The following is a 7,033-nucleotide window of genomic DNA, read 5'->3' as shown; positions in this document are numbered from 1 at the left end:
CAGGGCTACACAGAGAAACCCTGTCTCGAAAAAGAAAAAGAAAAAAGAGAGAGAAAAAAAAAGCCCAGGAAAAGGCTGTAGAATATGCTAAACTTTTGGCCAAGGGAATGAAGGAAAGCAAAGAAAAACACCAGGAACAGATTGCCAAAAGACGTAGGTTATCCTTATTTAGAGCTTTTATTTCTGAGTCCAGTCAAAAAATAAGTCTTTAAAAGTAACAAATAAATGATCAGATCTGGAAGAAAAGTATGTAGATTCTAGAGGCTTAGTGAACTCCAGACAGGATAAATTAGAAAAAAACCTATGCTTAGTTATATCATTATCAAGCTGATAAAGACAAACATAAAGACAAGTTTCATGAAAGCAGTCAGAAGAATGATCCTCTCCAGATAGCTGGAAATGACTTGAGGGGAACAAGGGATGGCCAGGAGGCAGGCGAATATCTTCAAATTACTGAAACATCCCAGGCGACCTATAATTCTATACAGTGAAACAAATCTGCTTCAAGGATGAAGGTGGAATAGACATTGCCAGATAAATAGCAATGAGAATTGTCACTGCCAGAACCCTTGAGATAAAAAAAATACCAAGGTCCTTCAAGGGGTAGGACATGCTATCCAAGGGAAACGTGCACCTAGGAGTGAATGACAGGCACTGGAAGTAGCAAAAATATATGGGTAAAGACGGAGGGTCCAGGATTTCAGACTGAGGGCTGGAAATTCAGCTCAGCAGTTAAGAGCAATTCCAGCACCCACATGGTAGCTCACAACCATCTGCCATTCCAGCCCCAGGGGACCTGAGACCCTTTTCTGGCCTCTACAGGTACTGAACACATTTGATAACTACAGCATAAACAATAGTGTATATAGATCCCCAGAGAGGCAGAAACAGGAGGCAGGAGGCAGGAGTTCAGGGTTATCCTCAGCTATATATGGAGTTCAAATCCAGTCTGGGCTCTATGAGACCCTGTTTCAAAAACAAACAAGCAGACAAAAAAAACCCCACAAGCATATAAAGTAAAAGAATATATGTTTGAGATGGGATAAATGGACCTACATAATTGAAGTTTCTATATTTTACATGAAATAGTGCTATATTAATTTTTTAAAGATTTATTTATTATATGTGAGTACATTGTAGCTGTCTTCAGACACCCCAAAAGAGGGTGTCAGATCTCATTACAGATGGTTGTGAGCCACCATGTGGTTGCTGGGATTTTAACTCAGGACTTTGGAAGAGCAGTCAGTGCTCCTAATGGCTGAGCCATCTCTCCAGCCCTGCTATATTAATTTTAAGTAGGCTATAAAAGGCCTAAAAATAGATTTAAAGTCCTATGGTGGATACTATGTTAACTGTGAATAGACAAAAGGAATGTAATGTAACCCTCCAGAGAAGCCACTGAAAATAATAAAAAAAATGAATAGGTAAATTAAAATTGATAAAATAGAATTAAATGGCTTTTTTTATGCCTTTTATTTGTTTGTTTTGGGGGAACAGGGTCTCATTATGAAGCCCTGGTTGGCCTGGAATCCACTATGTAAACCAGGCTGGCCTTGAACACACAGAGATCTGCCTCCCCCTGCTGTCTGAGTGCTGGGATTAAAGGTATGCACCATCACACCCAGCTAAATTAAAAAAAAAATTACTTATATGTATGTGTGTGTCTCTCTGTGTATATACTACATGTATTCTGATGATGTTGGAGGCCAGAAGAGAATGTTACATCCCCTGGAACTGGTGTTATAGGTGGTTGTAAGTCATCTGATGTGACTTCAGGAACTGAACCTGGGTCCTTTGGAAGAACATCAAGAGCTTTTAACTGCTGAGCCATCTCTCTAGCCCCAAATCTTATAAATATTTGAACACCCCTCAAAGGCAGGAAAGCAGGAGAAAAAAGGCCAATCAAAACAGAATTAACAAACAACATAATAAAACAGTAGACACAAAACTAACCATATCAACACTTAAAGTAATTATTAATGGAGTATCATTACAAGTAAAACTTAGAGGTTATCAGAATAAATAAAATGATATGTTGTCTACAACAAATTTTCTTATTCTTATTTTTTTTGGTTTTCAAGAAAGAGTCTCTCTGTGTTGCTCTGGCTGTCCTAGAACCCATTCTGTAGATAGGCTGGCCTTGAACTTAGAGATCCACATGCCTCTGCCTCTGAAGTGCTGAGATTAAAAGCCTTGCCATCATGCCTGGCTCAATATACTTTAAATACAAATCCACAAATGAGTTGAAAGTACATGTATTAGAAAAGATAAATGATAAGGATCCAGGAGAAATGATAGCATCCATGCCTGGCACGATCTGTGTGTAGACATGTATACCAGTTTTACTTATAGTCAAAAATAGGAAACCGGGCTGGTGAGATGGCTCAGTGGGTAAGAGCACCTGACTGCTCTTCCAAAGGTTGGGAGTTCAAATCCCAGCAACCACATGGTGGCTCATAACCATCCATAACAAGATCTGATTCCCTCTTCTGGAGTGTCTGAAGACAGCTACAGTGTACTTACATATAATAAATGAATAAATGTTTAAAAAAAATAGGAAACCAAAGTGCCCATTGACAGGTGAATAGTTAAACAAAATATTTATGCAAAATATTACTTCAACAATAAAGACTTGTTATAAACATCATGGACAAATCTCAATATCTGAAAAAGGTCAGACACTAAAGTATATATACTGCATGATTTTACTTTTGTAAAATGCAACATTAGTACAGGTGGGAAGTAAAGGGTGGAGGTTGGGATTGAGTGTGTGTGGAGGGGAGGAGGGGTCTTTGAGCACAATGGAAGGATTTTATATCTTGACTGGGGTGATGATCTATCGGAGTACAGGACTGTGAAAACTCACTGAGTTGCACATGTTGAACACATGTAACTTCTGGTATACAGACTATTCTTCAACCTGGCAAGAACAAACCTTTAAAAACATCTCAATTTTCAAGTAATTTCAGATATGCTGTTAAATTTCTATTACTTCATTCAAGTATAAAAGGGAGGACCACGGCTTCTTTTAATGAAACACATGTCTGTCTGGGTTAAAAAATCTTTAGGTAGCAAACACAACAGAGTTTGTAATTTAGACTTAATGCCACAGGCAAACGACTTTAATGCAGTTATCCAAGGCAAACTCGATGCGCAGCTGCTCATCTGGCCTATTTTGTAAGACATCAGAGTCTGACAACTGCTTAAAGCACAGAGGGGACCCTACCCCTACTTCCTTCTGGAATCTTCTAAGGAGCAATGAATCTCTATCTTCTTTGTTTGGATTGTTAACATTTGGTATTTCCTGAGAACACATATGGATAGGCTGCCTTTCCAAGGATCTTGACATCGATCCCTGGTAAACTCTAGTTGGAAATTTTAAACAGATGGTTTGTGAGCACTTAGCAAAGGAACCTGATACCCTTGTGTACACGGTTGAGAATTGTAGGCTCGCTGACAGCCTCGTTAAGCTGATTTGTAACTGCTTCAAGACTCATATACCCAATCAGTGCAGACGGTTGTCAACCTGGACAGATGCTGTCTAGATGCCAAAGTATACTGATCACTGTGACCTTCTGAGTTTTGGCATATTTATTACTTATCCATTCTTTAGAAGGCTATTATAAAAATTTTATCGTATGCAAATGAAGACGTATTAGGTATGCCCTTGTAAGCTCCAAAAGCTCAACCATAAGCAGACAGTCATGGATTTTTTTTTTTGTTAACTTGAGATGTAGAATATCATTAATAGCACGACATGTCTGTGTGCTCTTTGCTCATCCTCAGAGGAAGCCTTGCTATGCTGAACTTCCTTATCATTCTTTTCCTTTTAAAAAGTTCACTGCCGTAACCAATATTTCATTGCTTTAATTTCCTGGAGCTTGGTAAGAAGCGCAGTCTTCTATATGCCATGAATGGCCTGCCTCCCCAACCTCCGACATTCCCCCCTGATATAAAAATTCATTAGATCGTTCCTCTCAGCTGTGGTGCTCCACTTTATGATGATGTCACAACGTTTGTATTCCAGACAGCGACTCCTTGCTGGTTACTTGAGTGAGAGCTGTAGGTGTAGTTTTTCTGACTCCTTTTTCCATGGTGTCTTCTGACAAACAGGGATTCTGATTTTAATATAGTGATGCTTCTTCAGTCTTCTGTAGCTAGCGGACTTTGTGTCTCATTTATAAAATCCTTCCTTCTCCTTACCTACAGCCATTAAGTTTTTTTCTTATATGTTCTCTTCTAAAAGTTTTCTCTCATATTTAGGTTTTATAAAGTAAAGATCCAACTTCTCTTTTTTCCTGAAGGTTCACGGATCGTTCCAGCATGATTTAGTAACTACACTAATCTATTTTCATTGTTTTTCCATGGCAGTGTTGTATATGGGTACCCGAGGAAGCAAGAAGCCTTGGATCTTCTGGAGCTGTAGTTAAAGGTGGTTGTAGGCTGCCTAAAGTGGGTGATAGGAACCAAACCTGTGTCCTCTGGAAGAACATTGTCTTACTGTCTTAGTGTTTTACTGCTGTGAACAGACACCATGACCAAGGCAAGTCTTATAAAGAACAACATTTAATTGAGGCTGGCTTATAGGTTCAGAGGTTCAGTCCATTATCACCAAGGCGGGAACATGGCAATGTCCAGGCAGGTATTATGCAGAAGACTGGCTTCTAGAAAGCTAGGACTAGGATCTTAAAGCCCATGTCCATAGTGACACACCCACTCCAACAAGGCCACATCTCCTAATAGTGCTACTCCCTGGGCCAAGCATATACAAACCGTCACACTTAGTGTTCTATTGCTGTGAAGAGACACTATGACCAAGGTATCTCATAAAAGAGAACATTTAATTGGTGGCTTGCCTGCAGTTTCATGGGGTGAGTCCATGAGCATTTCGGTGGGAAACAGATAGGCATGGCACTGGAACATAGCTGAGAGTTTTATATTCTGATCCACAGGCAACAGGGGGGGGGGAAGAGATAGAGACACAGACAGACAGACAGGCAGGCAGACAGACAGACAAGGCCTGGCATTGGCATAACCCCTCCAAGAAGGCCACACTTCTAATCCTTTCCAAACAATTCATCAAATGGGGACTAAGCTTGCAACATATATGAGCCTATAGGGGCCATTTTCATTCAGATTGCCACAAGCCACAGCACTCTTAACTGAGCCATCTCTCCAGCCCTCAAGACTTATTCCTAAGGAGCTAGAAAGAGATCCAGCTCAGTGGTAGAATGCTTGCTTTGGTGCAAGGTACTGACTTTGATCTCAAGCACTGCAGCAAATAGGAAAGCCAGACTTTGATTTCTGCAGTGAAATGTAGCTCAGTGGGTAAAAACTCTTGCCTCCCAAGGCCAGCAACCTGCATTTGATCCCTGAAACACACAGAAAGACATGGCTTGCCATCTGTAATCCCAGCATTTGTAGGAGGCAGACAGGAGAACTGTGGAAGCTTGCACACCAGCTACCCTGGAGTATACTGAACAGCAGAAACCGGAGACATTTTGCTTTGAAACAAGGTGAAAGCTAAAATGAACTCCCAAAAGTTGTCCTCTAACTTCCACATACATGTGTTCATATGCACACACATGTGCAAATACACATACTAATAACAAATGAGAGATAAAATAGCAACAACAACAACAACAACACACATACACACACACACACACATCCTAAAAGAAGATAGCAACATTGTTCCCATGCTTTATGGCTCTTCTGTGAGATTAATTTTGGGTGCTAGAATTAGCAGGGTTTACAAGATCCTAAATTGATTAAGATTTTTAGGAATTTATGGCCAGGCGTGGTGGCGCACGCCTTTAATCCCAGCACTCGGGAGGCAGGGGCAGGCGGATTTCTGAGTTCGAGGCCAGCCTGGTCTACAAAGTGAGTTCCAGGACAGCCAGAGCTATACAGAGAAACCCTGTCTCAAAAAACAAACAAAAAAAAAAAACCCAAACAAACAAAAAAAGATTTTTAGGAATTTGCTGTAGGTACAGGATTGGCTCACATACAAAGAGAGAAAAAATAGGGTTAAAAAAAGCACACGTGTTTCCCTTATATTTTTTTCTTGGACCAATCCTTGCTCATTTTCTTTTAAAAGTGAAAAGAACCAAAAATAGATAGAAAGCAGAAAAGGAGGGTCATGAGAACTGTGTAAGAGTTTTGAGATTGCAGGCTTATGAGAGAGAGGATTGTTTGAGAAGCAGAGAGAACTGAGGAAGAGAGCAGGGCAAGTCGGGGGCTAACTTCAGGATGAAAACAAGAAACCACACAGAGTACACCTATGCAGCATAAATGTGATGGGACAACAGAGGGCAATGTACAAAAGCAAAGGTGAGTAGTGCAACAGGAGAGTAGTGCAACGGGAGAGTAGTGCATTGGTGAGAGGGTAGTGCAACGGGAGAGTAGTGCAACAGGAGAGTAGTGCAACAGGAGAGTAGTGCAACAGGAGAGTAGTGCACTGGGGAGAGTAGTGCACTGGGGACAGTAGTGCACTAGGGAGAGTAGTGCAACAGGAGAGTAGTGCACTGGGGAGAGTAGTGCAACAGGAGAGTAGTGCACTGGGGAGAGTAGTGCCACAGGAAGAGTAGTGCAACAGGAGAGTAGTGCACTGGGGAGAGTAGTGCACTGGGGAGAGTAGTGCAACAGGAGAGGAGTGCAACAGGAGAGTAGTGCACTGGGGGGAGTAGTGCCACAGGGAGAGTAGTGCAACGGGAGAGTAGTGCACTGGGGAGAGTAGTGCAACGGGAGAGTAGTGCAATGGGTTATGGGATTATGAGAGGCTTCTAAGTTGAAAAGTATTTTGATGATCATTTATTTTTAATAAAACAATAAATTACTAGCATTTGAATTTCTCTTAGTAACAGATGTATTCAAATTATAAATACTTGTACTATTCTAGTCTTAATATCAGGACATGGTATTTATCTGTGCCAGGCACTCTTCTAAGCACTTTCTGTTACAAAATTCTGAAAATGTGGATCATTCTCTCTCTCTCTCTCTCTCTCTCTCTCTCTCTCTCTCTCTCTCTCTC

General features: G+C 40.9%; 1 protein-coding gene across 1 annotated transcript in view; it reads right to left on the bottom strand.

Annotated features, from left to right (window-relative positions):
- Positions 1–7,033, bottom strand: part of M1ap (meiosis 1 associated protein) — an 83,180-nt gene that overhangs the window by 37,681 nt on the left and 38,466 nt on the right. The gene's annotated exons all lie outside the window — the stretch shown is intronic.

This window comes from Mus pahari, chromosome 2 (genome assembly GCF_900095145.1).
Source record: "Mus pahari chromosome 2, PAHARI_EIJ_v1.1, whole genome shotgun sequence".
Lineage (NCBI taxonomy): Eukaryota > Metazoa > Chordata > Mammalia > Rodentia > Muridae > Mus > Mus pahari.
The sequence above is the reverse complement of the archived record's forward strand: the minus strand, read 5'-3'. Positions and strand labels throughout refer to the sequence as shown.